The 17,980-nt window shown below is 45.2% G+C and overlaps 3 protein-coding genes and 1 long non-coding RNA gene across 4 annotated transcripts in view; 3 read left to right on the forward strand and 1 right to left on the reverse strand.

Annotated features, from left to right (window-relative positions):
- The window catches only part of LOC309364552 (uncharacterized protein), a 419,096-nt gene that overhangs the window by 299,764 nt on the left and 101,352 nt on the right, over positions 1 to 17,980 (reverse strand). The gene's annotated exons all lie outside the window — the stretch shown is intronic.
- Positions 1 to 17,980, forward strand: part of LOC309364382 (uncharacterized protein) — a 96,297-nt gene that overhangs the window by 33,640 nt on the left and 44,677 nt on the right. The gene's annotated exons all lie outside the window — the stretch shown is intronic.
- Positions 1 to 17,980, forward strand: part of LOC309364430 (uncharacterized protein) — a 94,717-nt gene that overhangs the window by 32,060 nt on the left and 44,677 nt on the right. The gene's annotated exons all lie outside the window — the stretch shown is intronic.
- On the forward strand, positions 11,008 to 14,826 carry LOC309365379. Its single transcript, XR_014166077.1, has 2 exons — positions 11,008 to 13,754; positions 14,184 to 14,826. It is a non-coding gene; the product is annotated as an uncharacterized lncRNA (long non-coding RNA).

The following is a 17,980-nucleotide window of genomic DNA, read 5'->3' on the forward strand; positions in this document are numbered from 1 at the left end:
ACCATGCTAATGCCGGGCTGTGCCTATCCAGCCAACTCATGCCCAACACTATGGGCGTGTCTGACAGGCGGGTGACGTTGAAGCTGATGACTTCGCGGTGATTACCAATTCGCATCACCATTGGTGGCGTCTGCTGCAGAACCTGCCCTCCTAGTAGCTCCCTGCCGTCCACCGTGACGACGTTCAGGGGCACCGTCGCTGGCAGAAGAGCTATGCTATGTTGCTGTAGGAAATCCACGCCTATAAAATCCGCATTGCTTCCAGAGTCAATGGCAATGGGGACTTCCATGGTGAGCCCATTGGGAAGTTGAAGGGATGCGGTGAGCTGCACCGCTGGTTTGGGTGGGAGGGAGTCTGTGGGCTGTAATATTCCTGGGGATTGTTTCACTGACTTGTCTGGCTGGCCCCCAGTGGCTCCATTTCCAGCCAGACATTGTCGTTTCCCTGCTGTGGTTCACTTTGCTGAACTGCTTCTGTTACTGTTGCTGAGGCTGCAGTGTGCTTGTGAAACCTCTGGGGACACTCTTTCGCCATGTGCTGAGCACTGTTGCAGATGTAGCACTTCCTGTTCCCTCTAGGAGGCTTCATTTTGACTGCTCCCGGCGTTAGGGCTCTGGCTGCTGACTGAGCCTTGGCACCACCTATCTCCATCGGCTCCTCTCCCCCTCCCAGCGGAGGCATGGATTGAGCGCGCGCCGCTTCCTTGGGAAAGAGGGGCGGTGCTCTTGCTGGCGTGCGTCCCCAACGCCCTTCCTCCTTGCCCCAAGGGCGTTCTTCCAGCCTCACTCCAATCGTGAGCGCCCTCTCCACCACGTCTTTGGTGGTCTGGGGTCTCTCCCCCCCTTGCAATTTCGTCTTTCACAGCTCCGTTCAGCCCCTTCTAGAACAGGTCTCTAACACAGCTGACTCTCTCTCCCACCCCAGTGCGTTCACCAATGCAAAATAGCGTGAGTGATATTGTCTTACAGTGGCTCTGCCTTGTCTTAGTCCGTGAATCTCCCTCCTGGCGATATCCACATCAATCTCTGACAAAAAACACGCATCCATCGCTTTAATGAAGGCAGTCGCATTTTGGAGGGCTGGATCCTTATCTCTCCAGAGATTGCGCAGCCATGATTTAGCTTCTCCATGGAGATGCGATACTATAAATCCCACTTTCTCCTCCTCCCTTCTAAAGTCCTTCTCCAGCAACTGCAGTGCATAAATCAAGTCTGCTCTGAAGTTAGGATACTGCTGCAGGTTCCCATCGAAATGAGACACAAGGCTCCCTCCTCTCTTCCCCAGCCCAATCCCTTCTGGTCTGGTTGCCGGTAGCCCCTGTGTGGTCAACACTTCTAACCTGGTTCGCAGATCCTGGCAGACAGCAGCTGCTTCCTCTTCCTTCTTTCTGGACGCCAAAATTTCTGCGTTCAGCTGTGTCACTGTGTTTCGCAGGCTTGCTATTTGCTCTTCGGTAGTCATTTGCCTGGTATTCGTGAGCTCGCGAAGCACCAATCTTCGCCCCTCGCTGCGTTCCCTCACGCTGCGAGGTTGTAAAAAGTGAGAGGGGACTTACTGTCAGGACTGCCTCTAGGTCCCAGCTCACAGAGGACCAACGCCCGGTTGATGTAATGTACAAAAGTCTTTATTGAAGTTTAGTTTCCATTTCAAACCCCAGGGCGCGCAGCCCCACGTCTCGACTCTAGACCGGCTAAGTCCCCTCTGACTCACTACTCCTTCCGCACCAGGTTAAGATCCTAGCCCGACTCCACCTCCTGCACTGTTCATTCCTCCGCTGGGTCCTTCTGCCCCCTGGGGTCTCCTCCTTCCTGGACTCCTCTGACGCTGACCCCCCTGAGTCTTGCCTTTCCTTCCGGCGGGCTTTAGGACCTGGCTCCCTATCCGGGCTCCCTGCTGTGCCGCTCACCTGTGCATTTGAACTTGGCGCGCGCGCCCAGCCGGTAACCTTCCTCCTGACCGTTTCCCCGCTCCCCGATGTGGGCGTGGCCAAACCTGACTCATCTCCTCTCGCTGGTGGTGAAAACACTGGTCCCGATTCCTGGGACTCCCCCTCCCTACTGTGCTCTGGTGGGGAAGCTGGTCCTGATTTCCAGCTGCTGCTCAGGGAGTCCCCGCTGGCCCCTTCCTCCTGGGGTTTTCCCCCTGGAACCCCCCTTGCCCTGGCCATCGGCGCTCCCTTCTGTGAGTCCTCCGATTCGCTGGAGAGGCTCGTGGAATGACTCTGGCCACTGTCACTGCCTACATCCTCCTCGGGTTCCTCCTCCTCGCTCTCCATTTGCTCCCCCTCCTGTGTCTCTTCTCCTGAACCCCTGACACTTATGAACAAAATAATCTAACACTAAGCAGTGATCAATGGTGGAACGTCCAGATGTAAATCCTGCTTGTTCAATTTCTAGCAAATCATTATGGTCTAACCATTCACACAATTTTAGGCATAGGTGTTTTGTATAAAGTTTGCAGATCACATTCAGAAGACTAATTGGTCTATAATTAGATGGATCAGAGGGGTTGCCCTTTTTAAATATAGGAACAATTATAGCCAGTCCCCAATCTTTAGGGATTTCAGTTGTCTTATCTATATATGAAAATAGATTTGCAAGAACCGGGGCCCACCAGTTTATTTGCGCTTTCAGAAGTTCAGCAACAATGAAATCACTTCTTGGGGCTTTGCCAGATTTCATTTGTAGAATTAACGAAGTGATTTCAGTTTCAGATGTTGGGGGCCATGGTGTATCATTATCTAAAGAGATGTTAAGCAGCGCAGGAGGTCGATGTTCCCTAAACAGCACTTTATAATGCTCTTCCCATGAGTTTGCAGGGATTATTGTGCCCTCGTTAGGAGCTTTGGTTTGACTGGAGATAATTTTCCAGAAGTTGGTATTGTCTTTTTCTATTGATGCTTTTATGAGGGCCTGACAGATGAGAGAGTCTGCGGTTCTTTTTTTGGTTTTTAGTAACTCTTTGTAGTTCTTTTTTTTTAAAGTTGTAACTCTAATTTAGTAGTAGGGTTAGGATTTTGCTGGAAGACCTTAAAGCATTCCCTGAGTATAAGTTTTGCCTGGATGCATTCGCGGTCAAACCATTTTTTGTTGGTAGGGAATTCATTGTGGCTAGATCTCCTGAGTCTTGACAATAACGGTTGGAGTTTTCGGATTAATGTATTATAATGGTCAATTGGGGAGGTCTCTTCAATATCGTTGGAGGTCAGATCAGCCCATAGGAGTTGACCTTCCATTGATTGTGTCCAAATGCTAAAGTTGTTATTAACATAAGGGGACCATTTAATTCTGGATCTGCCTATTTGTTGTAAAACATTAGGATCAGGTGTCTGTGGGGCGAGCCCACATCTAGAAGGTTCCCAAAATTCAGTCCTTTTAAGATTTAGGGGTAAATGGTCACTTTCGGTTCTTATATCTACAGTAAATTCAATATGTTCATCAAAGAGTTCTTGGGAGACAAGAATGTAGTCAATAACAGAATGCTTTAAGCCTGACCAATAAGTAAATTGGCCTGGGCAGTCTCCCGAGGAGAGGCCGTTTAAAATAACAAGGTTATATAACGAATTAAAGAAAAAAACAGTCATTCCTGTTGGGAATGGTGGGAAGAGGATATTGACAAGAATGACCAGAAACTGTTTTTATACGCAACAACAACGGCAAGGTTATTGCTGGCTCAGGCGTGGAAACAGCAAAAATTGCCTACAATAGAAGAGTGGTAGTACAAGGTTGTGGAGTATGCAGAAATAGCCAAACTAACAGCAAAAATTCGAAATAACATATCAAAAAGAATGGGCAAAATTAGAGAAGACGATCTGAAATAGGGAAACCAGTAGAGCTAAAATAAACCTCACAACGGGAAAAGAAAAGAAATTTATTGGATAATAATATCAAAATGAATTAAAAATGTATATTAGGACTATTGTTGAAGAATATTTGTAAATGAATATAGACAAACAAAAAGAATTGTATATATAGATTTATTTGTTTACAGATATTTTATGGAAAAAAATGAAGAACAAATGGACAAAGACAATGGGAAAAGTTAAAGACAACATAAAAAAGCCAGAAGGAGGAAGGAGAGAAGTCAGCTCGGGAGAACAAGAACAAATGTGAAACATAATGTATGTGTATGTATAGTATGTAACTAAAAATTCAATAAAGATCATCTAAAAAAGAAGAAGAAAAGAAACACCATCTTGTCTCCATTGCAGAATGCTTTATTTACATTAAACTTAAAATTTTCACAGTGTGTAGGTAAAAGTGGAACTCCCTCCTGCAGGAGCCAGGGATTGGAGAGGCTTTTCTAAAGGGAAATAAGACAATCTATACGGAACACATGGCAAGCATGATTGTGAATAATACTCTCTTAGAAAAATGTAAGCTACAGAAGGGGACATTTATCTATGTATTATCAAGAAGAACAAGGAAAACTCCAGATATAAAAGGAGGTGTGGGTGGGGCAACAAAATGACAGATGTCAGGACTGCCTCTAGGTCCCAGCTCACAGAGGACCAACGCCCGGTTGATGTAATGTACAAAAGTCTTTATTGAAGTTTAGTTTCCATTTCAAACCCCAGGGCGCGCAGCCCCACGTCTTGACGCTAGACCGGCTAAGTCCCCTCTGACTCACTACTCCTTCCGCACCAGTTTAAGATCCTAGCCCGGCTCCACCTCCTGCGCTGTTCCTTCCTCCTCTGGGTCCTTCTGCCCCCTGGGGTCTCCTCCTTCCTGGACTCCTCTGACGCTGACCCCCCTGAGTCTTGCCTTTCCTTCCGGCGGGCTTTAGGACCTGGCTCCCTATCCGGGCTCCCTGCTGTGCCGCTCGCCTGTGCATTTGAACTTGGCGTGCGCGCCCAGCCGGTAACCTTCCTCCTGACCGTTTCCCCGCTCCCCGATGTGGGCGTGGCCAAACCTGACTCATCTCCTCTCGCTGGTGGTGAAAACACTGGTCCCGATTCCTGGGACTCCCCCTCCCCACTGCGCTCTGGTGGGGAAGCTGGTCCTGATTTCCAGCTGCTGCTCAGGGAGTCCCCGCTGGCCCCTTCCTCCGGGGGTTTCCCCCCTGGAACCCCCCTTGCCCTGGCCATCGGCGCTCCCTTCTGTGAGTCCTCCGATTCGCTGGAGAGGCTCGTGGAATGACTCTGGCCACTGTCACTGCCAACATCCTCCTCGGGTTCCTCCTCCTCACTCTCCATTTGCTCCCCCTCCTGTGTCTCTCCTCCTGAACCCCTGACAACAGACTAAAGTCCTCTGCATATGATGTGGTAGGGAACCTCTTAGTAGTGTATTAGAAGCAATAAGGCTGCTTGGAAATGCTGCAGGTTTTTAAAATAAATAGACGGGAAACTAGGGTGTTAGTGAAAAGCATGGATGCACAGTCAGAAAATGAATTACAGAGTGAGTGGATTGGTGATAAAGTAAAATATATTGGAGTATGGTTCATTAACTTTGTTCTTCCCGAGGCGCTAATTAGTTTCTTTATTGCAGAAGGTGATGAATTGGAAGGGAAGAACAAAGGGGAACACAACAGAATCCACATATCAGAGAAGACTTATAAATATTCAAGGTGTGGAGAGAACATCCGTCAGAGCTCCCAGTCCACCTCCCATCCAAGAAAGAGCTTCATTTGGAGGGATAGCCTTACTTCACACGAAAGAACTCACAGTGGAGAGAAATTGTATCAGTGCTTGGAATGTGGAAAGAGCTTCAGTCGGAAGGATGGTCTCACTTCCCATCACAGAATTCATACAGGAGAGAAACCCTATCCGTGCTTGGAATGTGGAAAGAGCTTCACTCAACGTTCCCATCTAACTTCCCATCGAAAAGTTCATTCGGGGGAGAAACCCTATCAGTGCTTCGAATGTGGAAAGAGCTTCCGGGATGGGGCCGGGCTCACTTTTCATCAAAGAATTCATACAGGGGAGAAACCACATCAGTGCTTGGAATGTGGAAAAAGCTTCAGCCAGGCGATCCATCTCACTACCCATCAAAGAATTCATACAGGGGAGAAACCCTATCAGTGCTTAGAATGCGGAAAGAGCTTCAGTCAAAGTTCCAATCTAACTTCCCATCAAAGAGTCCATACAGGGGAGAAATCCTATCAGTGCTTGAAATGTGGGAAGAGCTTCGGTACTAGACAGAGTCTCACTTCCCATAACAGAATTCATACAGGGGAGAAACCTTTTCAATGCCATGAGTGTGGAAAGAGCTTTCGTCACCGTTTCCATCTAACTAGCCATCAAAGAATTCATACAGGGGAGAAACCGTATAAGTGCTTGGAATGTGGAAAGAGCTTCCGGGAGAGGGCCAGGCTCACATCCCATCAAAGAATTCATATAAAGGAGAAACCTTATCAGCGTTTGGAGTGTGAGAATAGCTTCAGGCTCGGGCAGGGTCTCACTTTGCATCACCCAAATCATACCAGGGAAAAACCCCATAAATGCTTGAAATGTGGAAAGAGCTTCAGTCGGAAGAACACTCTCACTAGACATCAAAGAATTCATACAGGGGAGAAATATCGATGCCTGGAATGTGGAAAGAGCTTCCAGGAGAGAGCCAGTCTTACTTTGCACCAAAAAGTTCATATAGGGGAGAAAACCTATCAGTGCTTCAAATGTGGAAAGAGCTTTCGTCACAGTTCCGGTCTCACTACCCATCAAAGAATTCATACAGGGGAGAAACCCTATCGGTGCTTAGAATGTGGAAAGAGCTTCAGTCACAGACAGAGTCTCACTTCCCATAACAGAATTCATACAGGGGAGAAACCCTATCGGTGCTTGGAATGCGGAAAGAGCTTCAGTCAAAGTTCCCATCTAACTAGGCATCATAGAGTTCATACAGGGGAGGAACCCTATCAGTGCTTAGAATGTGGAAAGAGCTTTCGTCAGAGAGGTGACCTCACTTTACATCAAAGAGTCCATACGGGGGAGAAACCCTATCAGTGCTTGGAATGTGGAAAGAGCTTCCGGGAGAGGACCAAGCTCACATACCATCAAAGAGTCCATACAGGGGAGAAACCCTATCAGTGCTTGGAATGTGGAAAGAGCTTCAGTGACAGGATGCAGCTCACTTCCCATCACAGAATTCATACAGGGGAGAAACCATATCCATGCCTGGAATGTGGAAAGAGCTTCCGTTACAGGCAGAGTCTTACTTCGCATCGAAAAGTTCATACGGGGGAGAAACCCTATCAGTGCTTCGAATGTGGAAAGAGCTTTCATCACAGTTCCGGTCTCACTTCCCATCAAAGAATTCATACAGGGGAGAAACCACATCAGTGTTTGGAGTGTGGAAAAAGCTTCAGCCGCGTGATCCATCTCACTTCCCATCAAAGAATTCATACAGGGGATAAACCCTTTCAATGCCATGAGTGTGGAAAGAGCTTTAGTCACCGTTCCACTCTCACTTCCCATCAAAGAATTCATACAGGGGATAAACCCTTTCAATGCCATGAGTGTGGAAAGAGCTTTCGTCAATGTTCCACTCTCACTTTCCATCAAAGAATTCATACAGGGGAGAAACCTTTTCAATGCCATAATTGTGGAAAGAGCTTTCGTCACCGTTACACTCTCACTTTCCATCAAAGAATTCATAAAGGGGAGAAACCATATAAGTGTTTGGAATGTGGAAAGCGCTTCCGGGAGCGAGCCAAGCTCACTTCCCATCAAAGAATTCATACAGGGGAGAAACCCTTTCAATGCCATGAGTGTGGAAAGAGCTTTCGTCATAGTTCCAATCTCATTTTCCATCAAAGAATTCATAAAGGGGAGAAACCATATAAGTGTTTGGAATGTGGAAAGAGCTTCAATCGGAAAGATATTCTCACTTCCCATCAAAGAATTCATACAGAGGGAAAACCAAAAGAAAAAGAATAATGCAAACATTATTAAACAACCTTTACAAAACATATTTGTATAGAAAAGAGAAAGGGCGGGGGAGAATAACTAAAAATACCCTTTATCACATTTGTATCATATATATCATATCATTTGTCAACACATAGAAAGGCAGGCTCCCCCAGCTATCCCCCTGGGTGCCCCCCTTCTCCTTGTCTCCCACCCTGAGTGATCGTTCCTCTGTAGCAATAATTATTCAGAATAAGCTCTCCAGGATAAACCCAGCTGTATTTAGTATCCAGTAACCTTCAGCAAGATGGCACTTTTCCTACATTGTGCCCGCACAGCCCAGCCTTGCAATCTTAACCACTCAGACAGTGATCATCTAATACAGTGGTACCTCAGGTTACATACGCTTCAGGTTACAGACTCCGCTAACCCAGAAATAGTTCCTCTGGTTAAGAACTTTGCTTCAGGATGAGAACAGAAATGGTGGTCCGGCGGCGCAGCAGCAGCAGGAGGCCCCTATTAGCTAAAGTGGTGCTTCAGTTTAAGAACAGTTTCAGGTTAAGAACAGACCTCCGGAACGAATTAAGTAGTTACCCCGAGGTACCACTGTAATACAAATTAGTATTTCTCCAGTTTCTCGGTCCAGTTTCTATAAAGCCTTATTAAAACTGTTCTAACAAATCTCAGTCAAGTCTCAGTCCAAAATTATTGTGTCTTTCAATGTTCATCCAATCCTGCTTCCTCTTATTAATCTCTCCTAATCCACTGGGGGTGGGGAAGAAGGCATATTAAATCCCTTTCCTCATATGAGATCATAGCTTGTGTTATGAACAGTTTCAGGAGTTGCACTGCATCCCCTTTTGCTGGATGTACATTTTTCTCTGCCAATAATTCCCACACCAGCTCATCCCAATGCAGCCTTGTCTTTCTATGGAGCTCTTTCTCTCTCCTCCTGTTCTTCCCTCACCTGCTCAACAGAACCTTCTGCCAATCCCAGCGACTCCTTTCCAACAACTCCCAGCTTATGACCCACACATTCACCTCGGTCTCTTTTTCTGGAACCTGTCTTGGTCTTCTTTTTTTTTATTAATATTTTTATTAAGTTTTGCATAAATATATTTCACAAACATACAACAGACAAAAGTAAATGAAATAAACATAAAAAGAAAAAGAAAAAAAGAAAAAGAACATAAAATACATACAACATAAACGACGCGACTTACATTAATTTTACAACAACATTGATCGACTTCCCTTTATCTCGATTTCGGATAATGTTATCTTAATTATCTTTCTGCTGTATCTATTCCAAAATAGAATTTGTAACGTAGTAAGCGTTATCTCGTGCTTACTGTGATTTTTTTTTTAATACATATATATTTCTGATTAAAACCCGTCTTGGTCTTCAATGCCAAGGAGCTCCATGTCTGGATGGGCTCAGTGTGACCTTGAGATAACAAAATGCAAATCATAATAAATCCAGCTGCCTCAGCAGAAAAGAACAAAACCTTCTGGAAGGAACCAGTGTTTTCCAGTGTTTTCCGGTTTCTCCTCTCAGGATTTTAGCCATGACATTTTGTCCCACTGCCAGAAAAGCATCTTTAGCTCCCTAGTTTCTGTGGCAATACTTTGGCTCAAGTTTCCATCACGGAATCGTAGAATGGGAGAGTCGGAAGTGTGGGGATGTTTAGGGAGGCAGGAGAAGGATATATTGTTTACTAATATCCTTCCTAACTTGCATTAGCAAGTTCTATAACCTAGCAGAGTTCCAAACATTCCCCTTTTTAAATTTGCACGGTGGTTAGCTTGTTGTAGGCTTGCTTAAGCCTCTTTAAATATAGGATTCCTGGTAAGATCCCTTCTACTCCCTCATAAAGATATGACACAATCTTATTATAGTAAATGTAAAAGTAGTTTACGGACTCATTCAGTTCACAGATGCATCCCTGAAGGCAGACTTAGGTTACAAAAGTGTATAACTACAGTATATGAACTATCCCGTAAGGGAGTTAGTCCCAAGTGACTGCAACTGAGATGTCACTTCTCCTAACATATAAAAGGGAGCTTGGGTGTCACCTGGTCCTGCCCCCTGCAAGTCAGGAATGTCAGGAATCTTGTCCAAGACAGATGGTCATCCAACCTCTGCTTTAAAAACTCCATGGAAGGAGAGTCCAGCACCTACCAAGGGAGTCTGTTCCACTGGGGAAGAACTCTTCCTGTCCTAAAGTATTTCCTGAGGTTTAGCTGGAATCTCCTTTCTTGTAACTTGAAGCCATTGCTCCATCCTGAACACCTTGCTCCATCCTGCAGGTGACAGCCCTTTCATAACATGTATACGTTGTAGAAAATAACAATTCCATAAAACGGCATTTGGATGATTCCGATTTCTTTTAAGCCTATGGCCTAGCTTCATTGAAAAGGCCTGCACCTGCCTACATTTGATGGAACAGAACAAGCTGCTTTTAGGTACTGTATGTAGCAAATGTCTGTTCCAGAACCCTGAAAAGAATAAAGTGGGAGTTGTATGCATGAAAAGAGAATCAGCCAGGCATGGCAATTGTGATTCATCTTGAACTGTTTTGTAGATGGATGAAAGAGGACGTTGGAAGACATTTAGTGAATAGGAATATTAGCCAAAGTCTTAAAAAGAAAGAAAAAAAAATTGTTATATGTCGTCACATGATATGATGAGGGTTTATCTGAAGAGCCAAATGATTTTGGTTAGTTCAGGATGATGACATTGGGCTGCAACTATTAAGATTGCTGTGATCCTTGAAGATGATGGGTTTTTCGGAGCTAGCCAACCTAACCGGAAGAGTCCGCGACCAGAAGGAGGAGGAATATCAGGAAGAATGGACTAAATTTAATGATTATTTAGTTAAATATGTCAAGTTAGATGAATTGGAATCAGCTTGCAGATACTTAATCGACTTAGGATTTTATATAAGTTAAGTGATGAATTAATAGGTGTAATTTCAAAATGAAAAGATCTAAGGATGTTAATGTTCAAGTTAAACTTTATAAGAACTGTGATTTGGAAAACCCTTAAAAGGATATGCATTGAAATTCAACCAAGGGGAAGTGAGGAAGGCACTTAACAATGTTCATAACCGTATTAAAAATTACACTTATTATTTATGTTTGTTTGTTTTACGTGTTTGTTTATAATTTTGTGAAAACCAATAAAAAAATTGAAGTAAAAAAAAAGATTGCTGTGATCCTTTGATTGGTGAACAGGAATGATGTGCAATTTGCCATTCCATCCAAAAAACACCTACAATAAAATATAAATTACTTATTGATTGGAGAAAGAGAGGTGGATTTGACCTACCTGACCTGGAATTATATCATGGTGCAGCAGCTCTGACCTGCTTAAGGGAGTGGATTAAGTTAAAGGACACTGATGTGTTAGATCTGGAGGAAGTAGGAACTCAATTTGGATGGCATGCATACCTAATAGATGGAAAGGAGAGAGTCCACATGGGTTTTATAAGGAAATCATTGTATAAAATATGGATGGAATATAAAGGGATTCTAGAACCCAAAACACCTTGGTGGACCTCACCTTAGAAATCATGACTAAAGAGAAAGAATATGAATAACAACTGGGCAACATATAAGGATTACTGGAAGAGGAAAATAATAAATTGAAAGGATATAAGGAAGTTAAGAAATATTTGAACATGCTGTCATCAAGATGAATGTATTGCCTAGAATGTTATTTTTATTTCAGACGTTGCAGATTGTGGACAAGATGGACTGTTTCAAGAAGTGGCAGAAAGACATATCTAAATTTGTCTGGCAGGGCAAAAAGCCCAGAATAAAATTTAAGATTTTAACAGATGCAAAAGATAGAGGGGGGTTTGCCCTGCCGGACTTAAGACTTTACTATGAATCGGCAGCCTTCTGCTGGTTGAAAGACTGGCTGCTTCTTGAGAACACAGACATTTTGGACTTGGAAGGGTTTGATAACAGGTTTGGTTGGCATGCATATATATGGTATGACAAGGTAAAATTGCATAAAGGCTTTAAAAACCATATTGTCAGGAAAGCATTATATAATGTCTGGATACGGTATAAAGATTTACTGGAAAGTAAAACTCCCAGGTGGCTGTCACCAATGGAAGCCAAGGAGGTGAAAAAACTTAATATGGGGTCTAAATGGCCAAAATATTCTGAAATCTTAGAACAAGATGGTGAAAAGGTCAAATTACAGAGCTATGAGAAATTAAAGTCTAAAGTAAGAGATTGGCTTCATTACCTTCAGATAAATGAGTTATTTAAACAAGACAGGAAAATAGGCTTCCAAATGGAGAGGTCAAAACTAGAAACAGAATTGTTAGAACCCAATACCAAGAATCTATCAAGAATGTATAACTTGCTGCTGAAATGGAATACTCAGGATGAAATGGTGAAATCAGCTATGATTAAATGGGCACAGGATATTGGTCATGATATTATGCTGGCTGACTGGGAGCAGGTATGGACCACCGGTATTAAATTTACGGCATGTAATGCCTTAAGAGAAAACATTATGAAAATGATTTACAGGTGGTACATGACCCCAGTTAAGTTAGCAAAGATCTATCATTTGCCCAATAACAAATGTTGGAAATGTAACAAGACTGAAGGTACTTTCTACCACCTTTGGTGGACCTGCCCGAAGATTAAAGCCTTTTGGGAAATGATCTATAATGAAGTTAAGAAGGTTCTTAAAAGGACTTTTCCTAAGAAACCAGAGGCTTTTCTCATGGGTATGGTGGGCCAATTGGTGTCAAGGAAGGATAGAACGTTTTTTATGTACGCTACAACAGCAGCATAGGGACGCAGGTGGCGCTGTGGGTTAAAGCCTCAGCACCTAGGACTTGCCGATCGAAAGGTCGGCGGTTCGAATCCCTGCGGCGGGGTGCGCTCCCGTTGTTCGGTCCCAGCGCCTGCCAACCTAGCAGTTCGAAAGCACCTTCGGGTGCAAGTAGATAAATAGGGACCGCTTACCAGCGGGAAGGTAAACGGTGTTCCGTGTGCTGCGCTGGCTCGCCAGATGCAGCTTGTCACGCTGGCCACGTGACCCGGAAGTGTCTTCGGACAGCGCTGGCCCTCGGCCTCTTGAGTGAGATGGGCGCACAACCCTAGAGTCTGTCAAGACTGGCCCGTACGGGCAGGGGTACCTTTACCTTTACCTTTACAACAGCAGCAAGGATACTCTTAGCAAAGTATTGGAAGACACAAGAACTACCCACTTTGGAAGAATGGCAGACGAAGGTGATTGACTACATGGGACTGGCGGAGATGACTGGCAGAATCCGAGACCAGGGGAAAGAGGCAGTGGAAGAAGATTGGAAGAAGTTCAAGATATATCTTAAAAATTGTTGTAAAATTAAGGAATGTTAAGATGTCAGGGAAATGGGAAACAAAGAAATACAGCTGTAATCAATAAGTTAAGGAAAAAACTAAAAGAATTGATTTGAATAATTAGATGATTGAAGGAGTTGCTGGAAAATTTAAAACAAGGATGCAGAAAAGGGGAGGTATGGGGAAGTCCAAGAAGTAAGGTGTATGAAAATAAGACTACGAAATTATACATGTTTATATGTTTGTATGTTTATGTATTGTGTTTTGTTTGTTTCTATTTTATTTGTGGAAAATTAATAAAAATTTATTTAAATAAAAAAAGAAAGAAAGAAATATTTGAACAATTGGCAGCAGTTCTTTCAAATTTATCAGAGATGACAAAAGAGGAAGAAAAAGGATTTGAGAAAGAAATTTCAAGATTGGATGAGTACTTACTCCAATCTAAAAGTAAACATATTTCCAAACTATATGATTTGCTCCTAGAATGGGAGGTAAAGGAGGAGCAAGTGAAGACAGCGATGGTAAAGTAGGCCCAGGATTTAGGGGAAAATATGATGATGTATGGAAGTGAGAGCTGGACCATAAAGAAGGCTGATCGCCGAAGAATTGATGCTTTTGAATTATGGTGCTGGAGGAGACTCTTGAGAGTCCCATGGACTGCAAGAAGATCAAACGCATCCATTCTTAAGGAAATCAGCCCTGAGTGCTCACTGGAAGGACAGATCGTGAAGCTGAGGCTCCAATACTTTGGCCACCTCATGAGAAGAGAAGACTCCCTGGAAAAGACCCTGATGTTGGGAAAGATGGAGGGCACAAGGAGAAGGGGACGACAGAGGATGAGATGGTTGGATAGTGTTCTCGAAGCTACAAACATGAGTCTAACCAAACTGCGGGAGGTGGTGGAAGACAGGAGTGCCTGGCGTGCTCTGGTCCAGGGGGTCACGAAGAGTCGGACACGACTAAACGACTAAACAACAACAATGATGAGCCAACTACTGTGAGTCAGGGATATTAAATTTACGGCATGCTACAATTTAAGAGAGAATGTAACGAAAATGCAATACAGATGGTACCTGACCCTGGTTAGACTGGCAAAAATGTATAAAAACTGTAGTGATGTTTGTTGGAGATACAACAACGGGGCGGGAACCTTTCTACACATGGGGTGGGAATGCAAAGAGATAGTGGGGTTCTGGGAAAATATTTACAACAAGTTGAAAAAGTGAATAAGGAGTGGGCTATCTTTAAGGAATACATCAAAAGCTATGTGGAAAAAGTAGAACTTTTGACAGATATTGAGTGAATCCAGAACATGATTAGAGTGAAAGGAGAGTAAAGTTAAGATAGAAGAAGAGATTAAAGAAATAATGAAATGTGTTTAAGGCAATTGGAAAAATAAAGTAGTGTAACAAGAACGGCTGGAAGTCAAGTCAGTTTGTGGGTGTTCATGTGGGGTAGATGTGTTGGTATGTATAGTATAGGTAGGCATAATATAGAGTAATGTAGGTATGCTTTATGTTAGGAAAATAACGTATTGTGTATATGTACTGTGCAAATGTCAATGTATGTGTTCTATATGTATGTGGTTCTTTGCAGGAACATTTGTATTTCAATAAAGGCCTATCTTTCCACCTGGAGACTCCCTCCTTTTTTTGGGGGGGGGGTTCTGTGTGGATAACCTCCAGTCTGGGCACCTCTTTTTGAATTTCTACTACATATACATGACAGGATTTTTTTTTAAAAAAAATTGAAAGTGATTTATAATGAGATTGAATATAATTATTGGTAGAAACTGTTTAAAACATTCAAAAATTGAATCAGCAATACATTTTTTCTTAGTGTTTACAGTTCAGTTTACAGATGGTTGGGGCGGGGGGAGGGCACAACATGCCGAAGCAGAGCCCATCTTTTTCAAGGGATCCTTAGTAAACCTGGGAACGTCTGCATGTGATCCCACCATAAAGAAGGAAGCTGGAGCCTGAAAGGCAAAAGCATTGGCCCCGAAGGCCTCAAGGGCGATTTCCCCCATGGAGACCTGGGACCCCTTCTCCTTCTAAAGGGACCTCCAAGGAGGAAGTCAGGGCGGATCATCGGGTGACGATGTTTCTGTTTTACTTAATATATATGGGGTTTTGTGTCAGCATTGCTTGTGCGGGTTCTCTGCTGTTCACCTGTGTCCCTTTGGTGATGAGAGAGGTTGGGGTTGGCCTAGGGTGTGGTTGTTCATTTGTGGTTGGCTGTGGTGGTCTTTGTTTTCATGGGTGAGTGGGGTGGGTGGGTGTTTTGGATCAGGTTAGCCACATTGATTTGTATGCTGTAGGTGGTTTTTTGTCATTGTCTTGTTGGGCTGTGTGTGTGATAAAGGGGAGCCATACAGGGGTGATGGCGTTAAGAATGGACCTCCAGAACGAATTAAGTACTTAACCCAAGGTACCACTGTAGTGTGTTGTTGTTGTTTAGTGTTGTTCAACACTGATCTTTTAAAAAGGAACTAATAATAATAGTAAACAACTGTGAGGTTGGACCCAGTGGCGTAGCGTGGGGGGTGCAAGGGGGGCCGGCCGCACCGGGTGCAACATCTGGATTAGGGCAAATCCATGGGTTAGGGGGCGCAAATCCACAGGTTAGGGGGCGCAAATCTACGGGTTAGGGGGCGCAAATTACTTGCCTTGCCCCGGGTGCTGACAACCCACGCTACGCCACTGGCGGGACCCCAACGGACATCTAGTCCCACCCCCTGCAGTAAAGAATCCCTGACATTTGGCCTTGCAGCCTCTGTTTGGAAAACCTCCAAAGAAAGCAATTCTGACACTGGTGGTTTACAAACAGAGATCAGGGAAGGAGTGTTTGCTGACACAGAAGATCCAGAGAATCATTTAATTCCGTTTTACTTCTTAACGCAGGAGTGCTGGAAAGGAGAAAAATCAAGTGTGTGTGTGTGTGGGGGCATTATAATTAACTCATGCCCAGGTTGGGAAATGCCGCATCAGCCCCACAGTGAAATGGGTGCAGTTTCCCAGCCTCAGTTGTGGCGCCTGTGAAATGGGTATATCACAGTGAGGCTGAATTTTGAGGTACTTCAATGTGAATGAGAAGCAGGGATGGGAAGTGGGCCTGGTTTTTAATTTAAGGGTGGGGGTCTCCAGACCCAGGACCTGGAAGACCAGGCCAGCCTCAACATCCAGGGGCAACTCAGACTTCAGGGCAGATTCTTCCAGGCGTCTCCTGGGTGGGGGCAGGAACAAAATGGCAGGGTGCTGCTTGAGGGCACTGGGCATGACTAAGTCTCCACCCCCAGCCTCCTCCAGGAACCAGCAGCCCAGCTTGGCCACCAGAGGCAAGGAACTGCCAAATAACGTACCTGCCTCCGGGTGTGATTGTAGGAGCGGAAGGGCCTCAGGAGAGCCCCAAAGCAGCAGCAGTAGCAGAATCTGGCTCCGGACCAAGGGGACCCCTCCCACCTAGCCCAGCCTCCTGTCCTCACAGTAGCCCAACGCCCCACAGAACAGAGCTGCCTGGGTAGAGTGCCTGTGGGCCTGGAGGCTCCATAAGAAGAGCCCTGCTGGATCAGGACCAGGGCCCACCTAGCCCAGCCTCCTGGCAGCAGCCAACGGCCAGGCGCCCCCCCAGGGAACTCCGCAAGCAGGAGTTGAAGAGCATCCTCCCATTCTCCTTCTCCCCCGTTCCAAGGTAGACTGGCTCTGTCCATGGAGGATCCCCTTGGGCATCGCTGGGGACAAAGCAGAGCCAAAGGGGACCAGGCTCCCCCCAAGCGAAGAGGCCTACAGGGGGGGGGGGCAGCGGCACTTTCTCTCACCAGGGGCAGCACTGGGCCTTCTTCAGGACTACGCTTCCAGGAAAGGGGAGGGACTATCCCGGGCCAAATTCCCCTCCTCCCCGCGCCCTCCCGGATCCTGGCCATGCCGCCCAACCTTCCCCCGCCTGGACTAGATGACCCTCAGGGGTCCCTTCCAACTCCAAAATTCTGTTGTTGTTGTTTGGTCGTTTAGTCGTGTCCGACTCTTCGTGACCCCATGGACCAGAGCACGCCAGGCACTTCTGTCTCCCGCAGTTTGGTCAGACTCATGTTTGTAGCTTCGAGAACACTGTCCAACCATCTCGTCCTCTGTCGTCCCCTTCTCCTTGTGCCCTCCATCTTTCCCAACATCAGGGTCTTTTCCAGGGAGTCTTCTCTTCTCATGAGGTGGCCAAAGTACTGGAGCCTCAGCTTCACGATCTGTCCTTCCAGTGAGCACTCAGGGCTGATTTCCTTAAGAATGGATACGTTTGATCTTCTTGCAGTCCATGGGACTCTCAAGAGTCTCCTCCAGCACCATAATTCAAAAGCATCAATTCTTCGGCGATCAGCCTTCTACGATTCTCTGAATTCTACGATTCTCTGAATTCTAAGATTCTGAAGTTGAATCGGAAATAGCAGGAAACAAGCTGCTTACAACAGTCCTCCAGAATTTGGGAAGGAGGCGGGAGGGAGAGCAGCCAGGTGGGGGCGCCCCATCTGATATTTGGGCCTCTGAGTCTTCCTGCCTGAATGCAGAACCCGACCTTTGTCCCCGCTGAAGGTCCCTTTCTAAGTCTGGAGCGAGTTCTCCAAGTGGGGAGTGTTCTGATTGATTTATTTGCATTTAACAGATTCACAGGGGGGTCGAGGGTCATCCAGTCCAACCCTTTGCGATGCCTAAAGTGGGGCTTGAACGCAGGACCCTGAAATCGAGAGTCTCCTGCTTTACCAGCGGAGGCTTTTGCTCCCAAAGGGACCCGTGTCTC

This window comes from Podarcis melisellensis, assembly GCF_964234715.1.
Source record: "Podarcis melisellensis genome assembly, chromosome: 2".
NCBI lineage: Eukaryota > Metazoa > Chordata > Lepidosauria > Squamata > Lacertidae > Podarcis > Podarcis melisellensis.